Here is a 21,261-nt window from a genome sequence, read left to right on the forward strand (position 1 = left end):
TAAAGAAAATATTTTTGAGTCTACAAACAACAAGAATCATCTTCCAGTAAACATTATCTTCTATCTTCTCTTGGTATTCCATTGCTCTTCAGTTCCCGGAAAACTAAAGTCCACTGATTATCATCCAAAAAATTAGTTAAGATAAGCAGAAAAATGTCAGTTTTATTGCTATTGGGTGAAAGGTTCCATAAAATAGAGATTTAAGTTAAAATGAATAATAATTTTTCTAAGATTTCTATTTTTTGTTGATTTCCATTTAAATATTCCTTATAGACAAAGGTATGTTAAAACCATCAACCGTAATATTGAATTTGTGAGTTGAATCTTTGCTCTCAGTTGCATACCCACAGAACTGTCACATCTTCTCAGTGAATTGTCCCTTTTATTATTATTATATGCCCCTCTTTGCAACTATTAATATTGTCTATCTTTATTATTTGAGTGTGCCATATTTGCAAATTTCCTGCTCACTAAAATTTATTTTTAACCCCAAAATCAATACTCAGAGATTTTCTCAGTCATTTGCAGACATGTGCAGAGCCACAAAACGACTGCGTTGCCCAACCCCCAGGTCCCCAGCTGAAATGACACTGCCTTCTTACTTCATCTCTCATTTAGAGTTCACCATAAAATGGAGCTGGTAGGAGCACGGCTGTGTAAGGGAAGAAGCTCTGGGTCTGGGGCCAGTTAGAGGGAGTATGAATTCCAACTCAGGCAGACATTAGTGGGGTGGTCTCAGGCAAGTCATTCAACATTTCTGAATCTGTTGTTCTTTTTTTATAACATTAAGAAATTAAAATCCACCATAATTTTTTTTAGGATTTAAGATTAAAATCTGTGTTAAATGTGTGTGTGTGTGTGTATACTTACTCTTTGGAATCGTGGTTCAGTATTCATTAATTCAGTGCTTGTGTGACTTTGTAGAACATAAATACTACAAGTAATGTGATTAATTGCATTTCTTTTTCTAATGTGTACTCATTATGATATTAATATAGCTATTCCAGCTTTTGTCTGAATAGTGTTAGAATAGTATACAATTTTTTATCCTTTTTTTATACATATCTTAGATTAAAAGTAGTTTTCTGGTTGACAATTTATAGTTGATCTCGTCTGCCTCTTCCTCCTCCACTACCTCATCTGCCTCCAATTCCTCCTCTGTCTTATTAAGTTCACCTTTGTGATCTTTGCCATTTAACTGTTTCAACCTTTTATGTTTAATGCAATTGGTGGTATGGTTGACTTTAAGTCTACCATTTTGCTGTTTGCTTTCTCTTTGACAGCTTCTATTTGTTTCTGTTTTCTTTCCTATCTTCATACCTCCTTTAGGTTTTTATTTAATACCATGTATTATTTAGTCTTGGCTAATTAGCTATATTTAAATTTTCTTTCTTTTTCTTTAATTTTCTTTTACAGGTCAATCTAAGGTTTACAATATTTATCTTATTACAATATACCTTCCAACAATATTGCAGACTTTTTTACATAGCATTAACCACTTATACAAATATTTTTCAGTTTGTCTCTGTCATCCTTTGTACTGTTACATTAATAATTTTACTTCTGAATATGTTTTAAATAATAAAATATGTTGTTATTTTTGTTTTAAATAATCAATTATTTATTTATTTATTGAGACCAGATCTCATTGTGCTGCCCAGGCTGGAGTGCAGTGGTGCAATCACAACTCACTGTAACCTCAAACTTCTGGGCTCAAGTGATCCTCCTGTCTCAGACTCCTGAGTAGCTAGGACTAAAGATGTATGCCACTATGCCCATCTAGTTTTTTTTTTTTTTTTTTTTTTTTGGTAAAGATGGGATCTAATTGTGTGGGCCAAGCTTGTCTTGAACTCTTGGCCTCAATTGATCATCTTTCCCCAACCTCCCAGATTTCTGAGATTACAGGAGTGAGCCACTATGCCTGGCTCAATTATGTTTTAAAGGAAACTTGAAAAGGAGAAGAGGCCATATTTACTGACACATTTACTAATTCTGTTACTCTTCACTTCTATATGAAGTGCATAATTTCCACCTAGGGTCATTTTATTTCATTTTGAAAAAAATTGCTAAGTATTAATTTTAGTGTAAGTTATTTGGTAATGAATCTATAAGTGTTTGGTTTACAATGGTATTTATTTCTCTTCATTTTCTAAGAAACATTTATTTCTGGCTGTACAATTTTAAATTGAAGAGGTGTACTCCTCTTCCTCAGCACCTTAAAGACTTTTTTGTTTTTGTTTTTTGCCTTAGGTTCTTTCCAAAAAGAATTATTTGGTCATATTCATCTTTCATTTCTAGTATATAATGTGCCTTTTTTCCCTTTAATTTCTTTTTAGATTTTTCTCTTTTCCATGTATTTATAGTAATTTGATTAGGATTTAATTTGATTTTTATTCCTGAAATACAGAACAATTCATGTATTTATGTCATTCTTGTGTAGGGGCTATGCTAATCTTCTCTGTATCTTTCCAAATTTAGTATATGTGCTTCTGAAGCAAGCACTTGATTTAATTTTCTTTTTATATTACCTGAGATTTGGTGGCTATTCTATTTTTTAAATTTAATTTCTCACTTTTAATTTTTATGTGTACACAATAGGTGTATATATTTATGGGGTACATGTGATGGTTTTTATGCAGGAATATAATGCGCAATAACCATATCAGAGAAATTGAGGTATTTAACACCCCAAGCATTTATTATTTCTTCGTTACAAGAGCATTCCATTTCTGCTATTTTAGTTATTTAAAAATACATCATAAATTATTTTTGACTGTAGTCAACCTGCTGTGCTATCAAGTACTAGATCTTACTCATTCTGTCTAACTACGTTTTTGTACCCATCAACAATCCACACTTTTTCCCTCCCTCTCCACTAACCTTTGCACTCTTTGATTGATTTCACTCAATTTGATTGATTTGACTTCATTGATTGATTTGCGTATGTTAGATCATTCTTTCATTCCTGGGATGAATTCCACTTGGTCATGATGAATGAGCATTTTAATAGGTTGTTGAATTCAATTTGCTAGTGTTTTGTTTAGGAATTTTGCATCAATGTTCATCAGATACTGTCCTGTAGTTTTGTTTTGTTCTTGTTATATTTTTGTTTGATTTTTGAAGTCAGTAATACTGTCCTCCTAAAATGAGTTTTGTATTCCCTAATCTTATATATCTTGCAATAGTTTTGAGTAGGATTGGTATTAGTTCTTCCTTAAATGTTTGATAAAATTCAGCAGTGAAATCATCAGATCTCGTTACTGGCAGCAAAATCTATATCCATACAGATCTGCAGCAACTTCAATTATTTCCTCCTCAGAAGAAAGACTCAGAGGGAGAAACCAAAGCATGTTTTAGAGCAGAAGTGTAAGTTTATTAAAAATTTGTAGAGCAGAAATAAAAGGAAGTAAAGTACCCTTGGAAGAGGGCCAAGTGGGCAACTTGAGAGATCAAGAGCACAGTTTGACCTTTTGACTTGGGGTTTTATACGTTGGCATACTTCCAAGATCCTGCATTACTTCTCTGATTCTTCCCTTGGCGTGGGCTGTCTGCATGTTCAGCGGCCTGCTAGCACTTGTGCGGAGAGCATGTTCAGTGTGTTTGCTGGAGTTGTACACATACTTACTTGAGGCGTTCTTCACTTGCTGGTCTAGAATTCCTAGAGGAAGGTGATGATACTATTTAAACTCCATCACTTTGCCTCTTAATGATCATGCTTGAGCCCACTCGCCCAACTCCTGAGATCTTATTAGGAAGCTGCTTATCACCAATTTCGGGTGTTTTCTCTCTGCTGGGAGACTGCCCTTCCCTGGCGCTGCTTGTAAGCAATTATTATTTTAGAGAGACAGTTAACAACTGCTGGACCATCATCTGATGGTCACCTGACATTTCTGATGGTTGAGTGGGGAGCCCTCCTGCCCTGCTCATGCTTTACTAGCTACGTACTATAACAATCCAGGCTTTTCTTTGGTGGAAAACTTCTTACTAAATTTGATCTTGTTTTTTGTTTTTGGTATCTTCAGGTTTTCGATTTCTTCATAGTTCAATCTTAGTAGATTGTATGTGTCTGATAATTCATCTATTTCTTCTAGGTTTTCCAATTTATTGGTACATAGTTGCTCATGGCAGTCTTTAATAATCCTTTGAATTTTTGCTGTATCAGTTTTAATGTCTCCTTTTTCATCTTTGATTTATTTATATAGGTCTTCTCCTTTTCTTCAATAGTCTGGCTAAAGGTTTGTCATTTTTGTTTACATTTTCAAAAAAACACAAACGTTTTTTGTCGTCTTTATCTTTTATGATTTTTTATTTCAATTTCATTTATTTCTGCACTTATTCTATTTTCTTTTCCCAATTTTGAGTTTGGTTTGCTCTTGTTTTTCTACTTCTTTAAGATGCATTGTTGGATTGTTTGAAGTTTTTCTACTTTTTTATGTAGGCACTTATTGCTATAAACTATCCTCTTAATACTCGTTTTGCTATGTCCCATAGGTTTTGGCATATTGTGTTTTCATTTTCACTTTTTTCCAGAAATTTTTAAATTCCCTTTTTAATTTCTTCATTCACTCATTGATCATTCAAGATCATATTGTTTAATTTCTACATCTTTGTAGAGTTTCAAAAGTTTTTTTTTCTTATTGATTTCTAATTTTATTTCATTATGTTCAGAGAAGATACCTAATATGGTGTAAACTTTTTTCATTTCTAAAAAACTTGTTTTATGGCCTCACATGTGGTCTATCCTTGAGAATGATCCATGGGCTGAGAGAAGAATGTGTATTTTGTAGCTGTTGGATGAAATTTTCTGTCAATATTTATTAGGACTATTTAATCTATGTTGCAGATTAAGCCCAATGTTTCTTTGCTAATTTCCTGTCTGGATGAACTGCACAGTGCCTAAAGTAGGATGTTGAGGTCTCCACTCATTGTATTTGGGTCTGTCTCTCACTTTAAATAGAATACTATTTTGCTTTATATGCCTTGGTATTCCATTTTTGGGAGAAGGTATATTTATAACTGTGATATCCTTCTGCAGAATTACTCCTTTATCATTACATAATGAACCTCTTTGTCTTTCTATACTTTATGTTTGAAATATATTTTATCTTTTATAATATAGCTACTCCTGTTTTTTTTGTTTCCATTTGCATGGATTATCTTTTTCCTTCCCTTTATTTTTACTCTGTGTGTGTCTTTATAGGTGAAGTGAGTTTCTTGTAGACTTTTATCCATTCAACTACTCTATACCTTTTAAAAGAATAATTTAGTCCATTTACATTCAATGTTATTATTGATAAGTAAGGACCTACTGCTGCCATTTTGTTATTTGTTTTCTGGTCTTTTCTTCCTTCCATTCTTCCCCTTTTTCTGTCCTCCTTTGTGTAAGTCATTTTCCTTGCTTTCTATTTTCTGTATATCTATTTCACATTTTTTTGATTTGAGGTTACCATGAGGCTTGAAAATAACATCTTAAACCAATCATTTTAAACAACTTAACTCTGACTGCAAAACAAGCAAGGAGAAAACCAATAAAAATTCTACACTTTATTCCCCCCAGTCTTATACTTTTGATGGTTGGATTTATATTTTTATACTGTTTATATTTTTAAAAGGCGTTTGTAGTTAGTATTTTTTACAGGTTTATCTTTTAGTCTTTCTATTCAAAATATAAGTGGTTCACACACGACAATTATAGTTTTAGACTATTCTGTATTTGTATACTTACTGTTACCAGTGAGTTTTGTATCTTCTGATAATTTCTTATTGCTCATTAACACTCTTTTTATTTTAGATTAAAGAGCACCCTTTCAGATTTCTTATAGGTTAAGTCTGGTGTTGAAAAAAAATCCCTCAGTTTTTGTTTCTTGGAGAAAGTATTTATTTTTCTTTCATGTTTAAATGATATTTTCACTGAACGTAATAATTTATGATATATTATTTTGTGATTCAGCACTTTGAATATGTCATGTCCCTCTCTCTTGGACTCTAAGGTTTCCACTTAGAAGTCTACTGCGAGAATTTTTGGAGCTCATTAATATGTTCCCCTTTTTTTTTCTCTTGCTGCTTTTAGAATCCTTTTCTTATCCTTGACCTTTGGGAGTATGGTTATTAAATGTCTTGAGGTAGTCTTATTTGGGTGAAATCTGCTTGGTGATCTGTGACCTTCATATAATTAATTATCGATATGTTTCTGTAGGTTTGGAAAGTTCTCTGCTATTCTTTGAATAAACTTTTCACCCTGATCCTTCTGTCTATCTCCTTTTGAGGCCAACACATTTTATATTTTCTCTTTTGAGGCTATTTTCTAGATCTTGTAGGCATGTTGCAGTCTTATTCTTTTTTTTCTCCTCTCACTGTGTATTTTCATAGAAGTTGTCTTCAGTCTCACTCTTCAGTCTCATTCTTCTGCTTTATCAGTTATGCTGTTGAGTCTTTGGTACATTTATAAATTTGTCAAATTTTTCAGCTCCAGAATTTCTGCTTGATTTTTTTTTTATTTCAAACTCTTCATTAAATTTCTCAGATAGGATTTTGAATTCCTTCTCTGTGCTATCTTGAAATTCGTTGAGTATGCTCAAAACAGCTATTGTGAATTCTCTGTCTGAAAGGTCACATATCTGTCACTCCAGAATTTGTCACTGTTGCCTTATTTAGTTCATTTGGTGAGATCATATTTCCCTGCATGTTCTTGATGTTTGTCAATTTTCATAAATGTCTGGGCATTAAAGAGATCGATATTCTAATATTTTCATCTGAGCTTGTCTGTGCCTGTCCTTCTTGAGGAGGCTTTCCAAGTCTTCAAAGGGAATGGAGTGTTTTGATGTAAGTCTTTGGTCACTGCGCTCAGATCTCCACTGCAGCCACTCTAAGCCCTCTAACACTGTGACTCTTGCAAACTCAAAACAGAGGTATTGCTTTGGTGAGCTTGGGTAAGGTCCAGGAGAATTTCCTGGAATACAAGGGAGAGTCTCTTGTTCTCTTTCCTCACTATTCTCCAAACAAATGGAGGCTCTTTCTGTCTATGCTAGGCTGCTTGGGGTTTGGGGAAGGGGTAACGTGAGCACTCCTGTGACCACCACAGTTGGAATTGTGCTGAATCATAGCTAAATCTAGTACAGTACTGGGTTATGCCCCAGGCCTGTGGCAACTACTGCTTGGCTACTGCTGGTGTTTATTTAGGTCCCGAGAGCTATTTAGTCATCAGATGGTGAATCCTGCCACGACTGCCCTTTTAGGGCAGAGGGTGGTCTTCTGGTCTAGCATAGGTCAGAAATGTCATCCAGGAGGTAGAGCCTGGAATTTGGGGCTTCAGGACTTTGGTGCTTTTGTTTGACTGTAGCTGAGCTGGCATCCAAGTTGTAAGACAAAGTCTTCTTTACTATTTCTTTTCCTTTCTGCAGGCAATAGAAGTCTCTTCCCAAGTTACACTGCCTAGAGCTGGGGTACAGGTGATGCAGGCACACTCTTGGCTACCCCTGCTTGTGTCTCACTGGGTGGTGTGCAACCTGAGTCTACTAGATCTGAACCCAGTGCAGCACTGGGGATTGCCCAAGGACTGCAGTTCTTGTGGCCTATAGTGCCTTTCGAATTTATTCAGGACCCCGAGCACTTTAGTTTGCTGGTGGTAGGGCTAGCCAGAACTCAGTATTCTACTGCTGGGGTGGAAAATTCTTCTCTGGATAGAGCTAGTCTAAATGTTCCCTTCATGGGCACTGGCTAAATTCTGCCCTGTGTTATGTTCCACTGTGACAGAATATCATTGATTTCCAATGCAAGGTCCCGTAATCACTCTGCTCTGTCTCCCCCAAACAAACAGATTCTCTCTCCACGTACCATGCTGCGAAGAGGATGGGAGAGGCATGGTGTATGAAATACAAAATTGTCAGTCTTATTCTATTCAGTGCCCTTTTCCATGATTCGATATTAAAACTAGGTACTGTGATCGCTCATCTGATTTTTGGTTCTTATGGAGATGCTCATGTTTTCATGAATTTTGGAAACATTTAGTGCATCATTTCTTAAATATAGATATTCTTTTTTGTGGGGTGGGAACAGAGTCTCACTCTCACAACGTTGTAGGAACACACTTGAAAATAATAAGAGCCACCTGTGACAAACCCACAGACATTATACTAACTAGGTGAAAGTTGGAAGCATTCCCTTTGAGAAATGGAATAAGACAAAGGATACCTATTCACACCACTCCTATTTACCACAGTACTGTTCCTAGTACTGAAAGTGCTAGCCAGATAAATCAGGCAAGAGAAATAAGTAAAAGTATCAAAATAGGAAAGAAGAAGTCAAACTATTTCTGTTCGTGGATGATATAAACATATGCCTGGAAAATAGTAAAGACTCTGCCAAAAGTCTCCTGGTATGGATTTAAAATGACTTCAGTAAAGTTTCAGGATACAAAATCAATGTGTAAAAATCAATAGCATTTCTATACACTAATCATGTTCAAGCTGAAAGACAAATCAAGAATGCAATCCCATTTACAATAGCAACAAAAAAATTTAAAAACCTAGTAATATATCGAATCAAGGAGGTAAAAGATCTCTACAAGAAGAATTACAAAACACTGCTAAAATAAATTAGGAATGACACAAATAAATTAAAAAAATATTCCATTATCATGGATTGGAAGAATCAATACCATTAAAATGGCCATAGTGCTCAAAGCTATTCACAGATTAAATGCTATTCCTATCAAACTGCCAATGTCATTTTTCAACACAACTAGAAAAATCTATTCAAAAATTCATATGGAACTGAAAAAGAGCCTGAATAGCCAAAGCAATCCTAATCAAACATAAAAAAAGCTGGACGCATAACATTACATGACTTCAAACTATACTGTAAGGCTATAGTAACTAAAACAGCATGGTAATACATGTCAACCAATGAAACCGAATAGAGAATCCAGATATAAAGCCACAAACCTACATCTATCTGATCTTTGACAAAGTCAACAAAAATAAGCAATGGAAAAAAGACTTTCTATTCAATAAATGGTTCTGGGGCAACTGGCTAGCCATATGCAGAAGAATGAAACTGGACCCCTATCTTCACCATATACAAGAATTAACTTTAATGGATTAAAATTAGAAATGTAAGCATCCTAGACAAAAAATCTAGGAAACACCATTCTGGACATTAGCCTGGCAAATAATTTACCACTAAGTCCTCAAAACAAAGACAAAAATTGACAAATCGGACTGAATTAAATTAAAAAGTTTCTGCATATCAAAAGAAACTATCAACATAGCAAAAAAACAACCTATAGAATGGGAGAAAGTATTCACAACCTATGCTTTCAAAGTGTCTAATATCCAGAATTTATAAAGAATTAACAATGGAACAAGCAAAAAACTGATAGTCACATTAAAAGTGGACAATAGCCATGAACAGATGCTTTTCAAAGGAAGAGATACAAGCAGCCAACAAACATATGAAAAATGCTCCACATCACTTATTAATAAAGAAATGCAAATCAAAACTACAGAGAGATACCATCTCACACCACTCAGAATAGCTATTATTGAAAAGTCAGAACCAATTTCTCTGCAGGACTGCAGAGAAATGGGAATGCTTTTACACTGTTGATGAGAATGTAAATTATTTCAACCACCATGGAAAGCAGCTTGGAGATTTCTCAAAGAACTTTGAACTTCCATTCCATTCAGCAATCCCATTACTGGGTATATATCCAATAGAAAACAAATCATTCTACCAAAAAGGCATATGTATTCAGTCGTTTATTGTAGCACTATTCATAGTAGCAAAGACATGGAATCAAACTAGATGCCCTTCAATGGTGGATTGAATAAAGAAAATGTGATACTTATACACCGTAAACACTACACATTCATAAAACATGAACAAAATTATGTCCTTTACAACATGGATGAAGCTGGAGGCCATTATCCTAAGTGAAATAATGCGGGAACAGAAAGCCAAATACTACATGTTCTCACTTATAAATTGGGAACAGAAAGCCAAATACTACATGTTCTCACTTATAAATTGGGTACACATGGACATAAAAATGGCAAGAATAGAAACTCGGGACTACAAGAGGAGGAGGGAAGAGATGAAAGGTTGAAAAATAAACTCCTGGGTACTATGCTCAGTACCTGGGTGGTAGGATCATTTGTACCCCCAAACCTCGGCATTACACAATACAAACAGATAATAAACTTGCACATGTACTCCTTGAATCTAAAAGTTAAAATTTATTTTAATTAAATAAATAAAATAAAAAGGAATATAATTGAAAAAGTAGACTATGTTGCTAAATGATAAATTTCTATGCTACATAATTCCAGAAATTTGCAAACTTCTATCTTCTCATTAATTATTCAACAAGTGCTAGTATTATTGCTATTTCAATAGCTGCTAAGATTTCAGTATCATCAAATAATTGTCAACTTCTAATGAACTCAGTTACTATGTTGGCAGATCAAAATGATCTATAGTATCTCAAATTAGAACATAACTTTCTCTTGACTATTTCCTAATCTCAGCATGTTGTTATTATCAACTAACAGCCAAGATATCCCATCAAGATATAAAAAGAAAGTTGTGTTAATTATGCAGGCACAGTGTTGCGATACGTCACTGACCTTTTCAAAATTCTTTTTTTGTCAGTGTTTCATAAACCATTTCGGCAAAGACATAAAAAACAACAAAAGGTCATTGTTTTAGGCTATTTTTCATAAATGATTAAAGGAAAAAAACTTAGTTCTGCCTTTTTGCAATATTTTACAAATAACAATTTTCAGGTAAGGTTTTTTGATGATTTTGTGTTATGTGCAAAGCTATTTAATATATACAGAATAACAAAGGCTCAGTTCTAAAGCCCTTTGAATCAGCCACTAGGATAATATAAACCTTTGATGGGTTTATATCTTAAAAGAAATTGGCCCTTTTTGTTTAATGTGAGAATATAGATTTTTTGGAACAGATTTTGAATTTTTCATTAATGATTTTGCAAAATGTAGATGAATAATTTTCTTGGAAGTTTTTAAGGAAGTATTTTTTTTGCTAATTTTACAGATTAGCTAATAATAAAATATATTAATATGTTTTATCTCTATATAAATGTAAATACACATTTCAGCTGGGCACGGTGGCTCACGCCTGTAATCCCAGCACTTTGGGAGGCCAGGATGGGTGGATCACGAGTCAGGAGTTCGAGACCAGCCTGACCAACATAGTGAAACCCCATCTCTACTAAAGATACAAAAAATTAGCTGGGTTTGGTGGCGCATGCCTGTAACCCCAGCTACTCAGGAGGCTGAGGCAAGAGAATCACTTGAACCCAGGAGGCAGAGGTTGCAGTGAACCAAGATCACGCCATCAAACTCCAGCCTTGGCAACAGAACGGGACTCTGTCGCAAAAAAAAAAAAAAAAAAAAAAAAAAAAAAAATACACATTTCTATGTAAAATCCTTGATTCAATAAATACTTATGAATTTCAGGTAACAGTCAGTCACTTTTCTTGGCCCTGGAGATATTGTAGTGGGGAGGGGATAATAAAATTATGGCATATTAGAATTAATTCTAATGTTGAGGACCAAAAATGTATGTATGAATTTATTATTTGTTATAATTTGATTGCCATATATTTATTGAGATCATATCTATTTATCATATAAATTTTTCTTGGTTGATTGGAGTTTTTATATATTTTAATGCACATATTTTTTGTTTTACATATATAAATTAAAGAATGAGTAAAAAATATATACATTAAAATATGTAAAATCCAAAGGAACTGAAAGAAGATATTTCAAACAGGAGTGAACAGCATGCACAAATACTCTGAAGCGAAAAGGTATTTACCTGGAGAAACTGCACAGAGACTGATAGAGCTGACAGAGTGTTGGGTGGGTAGCACAGTAGATGACTTCAGGGAAGTCATGGGGGTCAGATTACACAGGGCCTTGTAATTCAGAGAAAGAACTTTGACTTCTATTCTGATACAATCTGATGTATATTTTAACAGGATCAATCAAATGCTATGTTGAAAATATAAGAAATGTAGTCAAGGATACAAACAATAGTAATAATTACAATAACAGAAGACAGTGATAAAACTGTGGTGTGGGCTAGAATAGTGACAGATGGTCAAATTCTGGATGTTTGTTTAAGGAAGAGCCTACAGGATTTAAATAAACATATGAGCAAAGTGCAGTGGCTTACTATGAAGATATCTAGGAAAATTGTATTCCAAACTGAGGGGATTCTAATTGTCTGTGCCTTGAGTTGGGAATATACCTGGAGTGAAGGAGCAGCAAGGAAGATACTGTGGCTAGAAAAGAGTGAATGTCTTAATTACAAGGAACTTAGGAGGAGAAGAGTGCAGAGAACAGGAGCCATGGTAGACAGAGCAGAGTCTGATGTGGGAGAGAAAGAAAGAAGTTAAAGATAACAACAAGGTTTAGGAACGTGAGTAACAAGACAAATTTAGTTGGTAGAAACTGAAATTAGTAAGGCTGGAAGTGGTGTTGGTTTGGGGGAGAATATCAGCTCAGTTTGCATATGCTAAGTTTAAACTGCGGAGGTGTCAATTACACAGTTAGATATTCTTGTCTAACGATTTCATAAGGGAGAACTGGTCTGACAATACAGATACATGGTTTATCAGCATTTAGTCAAGATCATTCTGGGAGTAGGATAGGAAGACAAGTGGCTCCTGGAGTGAGCCCTGAGCTTTTGATTACTTAAGAAAAAAAAAAAAAAAAAAAAGCAGCCAGGAAAATAAACCAAATAAATCCTGATCTATTATGTGAAGACAGTAACACAAGATTATTCCCTAATTCTAGTGCTTTGATATATTTTTAAGTGACAAGTTAGAGATGCAGTTTTCTATCCTATTTCATAAAGTGTTTTTAGGACATATAAAACTATTTGAGTAAAATATTTTAAGAATAAATTTGTTCTTGTATTTTCTGAAAAAATGAATGAGGAAGTAAAAAAAAAAAGAAAAAGAAGTTACCTATAGGTTTGGGAAGTGAAGGGGAAATGGGAAATGGTGCAGGACTTCTAAATGGAGACTTTTTAAATAGTGTTTCTGAATTAGGAAAAAGATAAATATATGATCCATTCGAAAATAAAACAAAAATTTTAGAACCGTAACTATATTCTTAATGTTAACAATAGCTGATTTTTCAACACTTGTTTTCCAATTACTTTTAGGCCTAAAAATAAAATTTACCAATTTAAAAGAAAGCCTGCATAAAGTAGTACTGACTACTAGTTGATTTGAAGTTTAAATGATTTTTCACATTTTTCTACACTATATGTTCAACATTTTAAAATGTATACATTTGAAGATGTTTTAGCAACTTCTTTTTATTCTCTACCAAGAAAAATCCAGTTATATTTTCCAGTCATGTATTTTCTATTAGTTTTACTGTCTTCAAAGGGTGGTAGAAACACATTTTAAATGGTTGACCTTTTCTGTGTGAGGTGATTTTAAAGTTAACAGACCTACCGTTTCTGTTTTGCATGCTTTCCACATTTATAAGCTTACTGCTAACTATTTTGTTGTTTAAATGAAAGACTGTGCTGACAATTAAATGGAGGTTCATGCATGCTTTACTGCCACATCTTATTACCATCGACATAGAAGAAGCAGAACGCTGAAATTACTGGTTTTAGCCTGCATCTGCATGGCCTTGTTATACCTACCAAGGTGAAAATGTCAGCTTTAAAGAATGTAATTATATAACTTAAACTGCAGTGGTGGCAAGGTTAAATTCTTGCTTTACTGATCTTAAAACAAACCATAGTTTCTAGGTCTGGAAGTGCCTTTTGTTTATAAATTTGACCTCTCACTTTCATTCCCTCTGCTGTTTTTCTTCAATAAGGTTTTCAACACAGGTGTTAATTCAATATAGATTTTTGGACTTTTTGTACTTCACTCTGTTTAAATACATACTGTTTCCAACAATGAGAAGGCATACAGCATACATATTATTGTATTGGACTCTTCCTATCTGGAAACTTCAAGTGTAAAATACACTTTAAGATGCTTTGGGGGAGGAGCCAAGATGGCCGAATAGGAACAGCTCAGGTCTACAGCTCCCAGCGTGAGCAACGCAGAAGACGGGTGATTTCTGCATTTCCATCTGAGGTACCGTGTTCATCTCACTAGGGAGTGCCAGACAGTGGGCGCAGGTCAGTGGGTGAGTGCACCGTGCACCACCCGAAGCAGGGGCGAGGCATTGCCTCACTCAGGAACTCGGGAAGCGCAAGGGGTCAGGGAGTTCCCTTTCCAGGGGTGACAGACGGCACCTGGAAAATCGGGCCACTCCCACCCGAATACTGTGCTTTTCTGATGGGCTTAGGAAATGGTGCCCCAGGAGATTATAGCCCGCACCTGGCTCAGAGGGTCCTACACCCACGGAGTCTCGCTGATTGCTAGCACAGCAGTCTGAGATCAAACCGCAAGTCGGCAGCGAGGCTGGGGGAGGGGCGCCCGCCATTGCCCAGGCTCGCTTAGGTAAACAAAGCAGCCTGGAAGCTTAAACTGGGTGGAGCCCACCACAGCTCAAGGAGGCCTGCCTGCCTCTGTAGGCTCCACCTCTGGAGGCAGGGCACAGACAAACAAAAAGACAGCAGTAACCTCTGCAGACTTAAATGTCCCATCTGACAGCTTTGAGGAGAGCAGTAGTTATCCCAGCACGCAGCTGGAGATCTGAGAACGAGCAGACTGCCTCCTCAAGTGGGTCCCTGACCCCTGACCCCTGACCCCTGACCCCCGAGCAGCCTAACTGGGAGGCACCCCCCAGCAGGGGCAGACTGACACCTCACATGGCCGGCCAGGTACTCCAACAGACCTGCAGCTGAGGGTCCTGTCTGTTAGAAGGAAAACTAACAGAAAGGACATCCACACCAAAAACCCATCTGTACATCACCATCATCAAAGACCAAAAGTAGATAAAACCACAAAGATGGGGAAAAAACAGAACAGAAAAACTGGAAACTCTAAAAAGCAGAGTACCTCTCCTCCTCCAAAGGAACGCAGTTCCTCACCAGCAACGGAACAAAGCTGGACGGAGAATGACTTTGACGAGCTGAGAGAAGAAGGCTTCAGATGATCAAATTACTTCGAGCTACGGGAGGATATTCAAACCAAAGGCAAAGAAGTTGAAAACTTTGAAAAAAATTTAGAAGAATGTATAACTAGAATAACCAATACAGAGAAGTGCTTAAAGGAGCTGATGGAGCTGAAAACCAAGGCTCGAGAACGACGTGAAGAATGCAGAAGCCTCAGGAACCGATGCAATCAAATGGAAGAAAGGGTATCAGCCCTGGAAGATGAAATGAATGAAATGAAGCGAGAAGGGAAGTTTAGAGAAAAAAGAATAAAAAGAAACGAGCAAAGCCTCCAAGAAATGTGGGACTATGTGAAAAGACCAAATCTACGTCTGATTGGTGTACCTGAAAGTAACGGGGAGAATGGAACCAAGTTGGAAAACACTCTGCAGGATATTATCCAGGAGAACTTCCCCAATCTAGCAAGGCAGGCCAACATTCAGATTCAGGAAATACAGAGAACGCCACAAAGATACTCCTCGAGAAGAGCAACTCCAAGACACATAATTGTCAGATTCACCAAAGTTGAAATGAAGGAAAAAAGGTTAAGGGCAGCCAGAGAGAAAGGTCGGGTTACCATCAAAGGGAAGCCCATCAGACTAACAGCGGATCTCTCGGCAGAAACCCTACAAGCCAGAAGAGAGTGGGGGCCAATATTCAACATTCTTAAAGAAAAGAATTTTCAACCCAGAATTTCATATCCAGCCAAACTAAGCTTCATAAGTGAAGGAGAAATAAAATACTTTACAGACAAGCAAATGCTGAGAGATTTTGTCACCACCAGGCCTGCTCTAAAAGAGCTCCTGAAGGAAGTGCTAAACATGGAAAGGCACAACTGTTACCAGCCACTGCAAAATCATACCGAAATGTAAAGACCATCGAGACTAGGAAGAGACTGCATCAACTAACAAGCAAAATAACCAGCTAAAATCATAATGACAGGATCAAATTCACACATAACAATATTAACTTTAAATGTAAATGGACTAAATGCTCCAATTAAAAGACACAGACTGGCAAATTGGATAAAGACTCAAGACCCTTCAGTGTGCTGTATTCAGGAAACCCATCTCACATGCAGAGACACACATAAGCTCAAAATAAAAGGATGGAGGAAGATCTACCAAGCAAATGGAAAACAAAAAAAGGCACGGGTTGCAATCCTAGTCTCTGATAAAACAGACTTTAAACCAACAAAGATCAAAAGAGAGAAAGAAGGCCATTACATAATGGTAAAGGGTTTAATTCAACAAGAAGAGCTAACTATCCTAAATATATATGCACCCAATACAGGAGCACCCAGATTCATAAAGCAAGTCCTGAGTGACCTACAAAGAGACTTAGACTCCCACACATTAATAATGGGAGACTTTAACACCCCACTGTCAACATTAGACAGATCAACAGGACAGAAAGTCAACAAGGATACCCAGGAATTGAACTCAGCTCTGCACCAAGCAGACTTAATAGACATCTACAGAACTCTCCACCCCAAATCAACAGAATATACATTTTTTTCAGCACCACACCACACCTATTCCAAAATTGACCACATACTTGGAAGTAAAGCTCTCCTCAATAAATGTAAAAGAACAGAAATTATAACAAACTATCTCTCAGATCACAGTGCAATCAAGCTAGAACTCAGGATTAAGAATCTCACTCAAAACCGCTCAACTACATGGAAACTGAACAACCTGCTCCTGAATGACTACTGGGTACATAACGAAATGAAGGCAGAAATAAAGATGTTCTTTGAAACCAACGAGAACCAAGACACAACATACCAGAATCTCTGGGATGCATTCAAAGCAGTGTGTAGAGGGAAATTTATAGCACTAAATGCCCACAAGAGAAAGCAGGAAAGATCCAAAATTGGCACCCTAACATCACAATTAAAAGGATCAGAAAAGCAAGAGCAAACATATTCAAAAGCTAGCAGAAGGCAAGAAATAACTAAAATCAGAGCAGAACTGAAGGAAATAGAGACACAAAAAACCCTTCAAAAAATCAATGAATCCAGGAGCTGGTGTTTTGAAAGGATCAACAAAATTGATAGACCACTAGCAAGATTAATAAAGAAAAAAAGAGAGAAGAATCAAATAGACGCAATAAAAAATGATAAAGGGGATATCACCACCGATCCCACAGAAATACAAACTACCATCAGAGAATACTGCAAACACCTCTATGCAAATAAACTAGAAAATCTAGAAGAAATGGATAAATTCCTCAACAAATACACCCTCCCAAGACTAAACCAGGAAGAAGTTGAATCTCTGAATAGACCAATAACAGGAGCTGAAATTGTGGCAATAATCGATAGCTTACCAACCAAAAAAAGTCCAGGACCAGATGGGTTCACAGCCGAATTCTACCAGAGGTACAAGGAGGAACTGGTACCATTCCTTCTGAAACTATTCCAATCAATAGAAAAAGAGGGAATCCTCCCTAACTCATTTTATGAGGCCAGCATCATCCTGATACCAAAGCCTGGCAGAGAACCAACAAAAAAAGAGAATTTTAGACCAATATCCTTGATGAACATTGATGCAAAAATCCTCAATAAACTACTGGCAAACAGAATCCAGCAGCACATCAAAAAGCTTATCCACCATGATCAAGTGGGCTTCATCCCTGGGATGCAAGGCTGGTTCAATATATGCAAATCAATAAATGTAATCCAGCATATAAACAGAACCAAAGACAAAAACCACATGATTATCTCAATAGATGCAGAAAAGGCCTTTGACAAAATTCAACAACCCTTCATGCTAAAAACTCTCAATACATTAGGTATTGCTGGGACATATCTCAAAATAATAAGAGCTATCTATGACAAACCCACAGCCAATATCACACTGAATGGGCAAAAACTGGAAGCATTTCCTTTGAAAACTGGCACAAGACAGGGATGCCCTCTCTCACCACTTCTATTCAACATAGTGTTGGAAGTTCTGGCCAGGGCAATTAGGCAGGAGAAGGAAATAAAGGGTATTCAATTAGGAAAAGAGGAAGCCAAATTGTCCCTGTTTGCAGATGACATGATCGTATATCTAGAAAACCCCATTGTCTCAGCCCAAAATCTCCTTAAGCTGATAAGCAACTTCAGCAAAGTCTCAGGATACAAAATCAATGTACAAAAATCACAAGAATTCTTATACATCAATAACAGACAAACAGAGAGCCAAATCATGAGTGAACTCCCATTCACAATTGCTTCAAAGAGAATAAAATACCTAGGAATCCAACTTACTAGGGACGTGAAGGACCTCTTCAAGGAGAACTACAAACCACTGCTCAAGGAAATAAAAGAGGATACAAACAAATGGAAGAATATTCCATGCTCATGGGTAGGAAGAATCAATATCGTGAAAATGGCCATACTGCCCAAGGTAATTTATAGATTCAATGCGATCCCCATCAAGCTACCAATGACTTTCTTCACAGAATTGGAAAAAACTACTTTAAAGTTCATATGGAACCAAAAAAGAGCCCACATCACCAAGTCAATCCTAAGCCAAAAGAGCAAAGCTGGAGGCATCACGCTACCTGACTTCAAACTATACTACAAGGCTACAGTAACCAAAACAGCATGGTACTGGTACCAAAACAGAGATATAGATCAATGGAACAGAACAGAGCCATCAGAAATAATGCCACATATCTACAACTATCTGATCTTTGACAAACCTGAGAAAAACAAGAAGTGGGGAAAGGATTCCCTATTTAATAAATGGTGCTGGGAAAACTGGCTAGCCATATGTAGAAAGCTGAAACTGGATCCCTTCCTTACACCTTATACAAAAATCAATTCAAGATGGATTAAAGACTTAAATGTTAGACCTAAAATCATAAAAACCCTAGAAGAAAACCTAGGCATTACCATTCAGGACATAGGCATGGGCAAGGACTTCATGTCTAAAACACCAAAAGCAATGGCAACAAAAGCCAAAATTGACACATGGGATCTAATTAAACTAAAGAGCTTCTGCACAGCAAAAGAAACTACCATCAGAGTGAACAGGCAACCTACAGAATGGGAGAAAATTTTCGCAACCTCCTCATCTGACAAAGGGCTAATATCCAGAATCTACAATGAACTCCAACAAATTTACAAGAAAAAAACAAACAACCCCATCAAAAACTGGGCGACGGACATGAACAGACACTTCTCAAAAGAAGACATTTATGCAGCCAAAAAACACATGAAAAAATGCTCACCATCACTGACCATCAGAGAAATGCAAATCAAAACCACAATGAGATACCATCTCACACCAGTTAGAATGGCAATCATTAAAAAAGTCAGGAAACAACAGGTGCTGGAGAGGATGTGGAGAAATGGGAACACTTTTACACTGTTTGTGGGACTGTAAACTAGTTCAACCATTGTGGAAGTCAGTGTGGCGATTCCTCAGGGATCTAGAACTAGAAATTCCATTCGACCCAGCCATCCCATTACTGGGTATATACCCAAAGGACTATAAATCATGCTGCTATAAAGACACATGCACACGTATGTTTATTGCCGCATTATTCACAATAGCAAAGACTTGGAACCAACCCAAATGTCCAACAATGATAGACTGGATTAAGAAAATGTGGCACATATACACCATGGAATACTATGCAGCCATAAAAAATGATGAGTTCATGTCCTTTGTAGGGACATGGATGAAATTGGAAATCATCATTCTCAGTAAACTATTGCAAGAACAAAAAACCAAACACCGCATATTCTCACTCATAGGTGGGAATTGAACAATGAGAACACATGGACACAGGAAGGGGAACATCACACTTTGGGGACTGTTGTGGGGTTGGGGGAGTGGGGAGGGATAGCATTGGGAGATATACGTAATGCTAGATGACGAGTTAGTGGGTGCAGCGCACCAGCATGGCACATGTATACATATGTAACTTACCTGTTCATTGCACACATGTACCATAAAACTTAAAGTATAATAATAATAATAAAATTAAAAAAAAAGATGCTTTGAAGTAAAGCAACCCACGTTGTCAATAATTTTAACTTGCAAATGCAAATTACCACCTACTTTAATAAATATATTTTTAAATTATTGCTAAAAACTAAATGTCTTTAGTTAACATTTAATTATCTATTGAAAACTCAATTATCTCAATAAGTACTTTCACATGAGATCTTTCGAAATAGTTTGAAAACTCTGAGAATTTAATTTTTAAAACCTATTTGATTTTGTTATGATTGATGTAGATATAAGCTTAGGAATGGTAAGTCGCAGTTAAATATACATTTAAGATATTATTTGAAATAATATTCCTAATTAATATGTAATGGAAAACATCATGACTTTCAAGTATGTATCTTAATAAGCACATAATTCTATAGTATAACATAATATTCAGTGTGTTCTCTTTGCATGACACTATGGAAAATATGGAGTTGCTCACTCCATTTAAATGTTACCAAAATGATAGAGGCATTTAAACATATCACAAAGACATGCAGATGAAGAACCATATAAATACTGTAAAACATGGTAAAGAATTCGAGGAAGGAAGAAGGAGGTTGTAGCAACAAGGATCCATGAGTGTCTCCTAGATTTAATAACAGTCTCCAGTCACGCTGGATAAATTTTCCAGATGTAGGAAATGGGAAGAATAAAGGTATAAGATAAGATGTTATAAATGGATGTTAGGGATTTATTACACCTCTAGTCTGAGCATAGGAAAGCATTTGCAAAAATATTTGACCAGAATGCACTTTAAAAAACAAAATATGTAGATAGCATACCTTCAAGATATAGAAGTTACTGGGAAAATGCATTTATGTAGATAGCCAAATTATCATTTAACAGTTGTATTTACTGAGTTTTGCAAAAATAAAAAATAAATAATTGATTCATCTGTTTTTACTTTACCTTGCAATAGAAAACCACATTTTAAAAGCTATTTTCTATTAAAGGAAAAAAGAGTAAAGTATTGAAATACAAAATGCAACCTTTTTAATTTTAAAATATATTTTTAAATAATGTACATATCTATGAAAAAGGTAAAATATTTGTCTATATCAACAGAGTTTTGCATAATTTTATGTGACATCCACATTCAATTGGAAATACTTTCTACCATATGGAGAATTGGAATACAGAGAGAAACAATGAATAT

General features: G+C 36.0%; 1 non-coding gene across 1 annotated transcript; it reads right to left on the reverse strand.

Annotated features, from left to right (window-relative positions):
- Positions 1–2,397: 2,397 nt before the first annotated feature.
- Positions 2,398–2,502, reverse strand: LOC129035885 (U6 spliceosomal RNA). The gene has a single exon (XR_008502379.1). It is a non-coding gene; the product is annotated as a U6 spliceosomal RNA (small nuclear RNA).
- Positions 2,503–21,261: the final 18,759 nt, after the last annotated feature.

The sequence above is a fragment of the Pongo pygmaeus genome, chromosome 3 (genome assembly GCF_028885625.2).
Source record: "Pongo pygmaeus isolate AG05252 chromosome 3, NHGRI_mPonPyg2-v2.0_pri, whole genome shotgun sequence".
Lineage (NCBI taxonomy): Eukaryota > Metazoa > Chordata > Mammalia > Primates > Hominidae > Pongo > Pongo pygmaeus.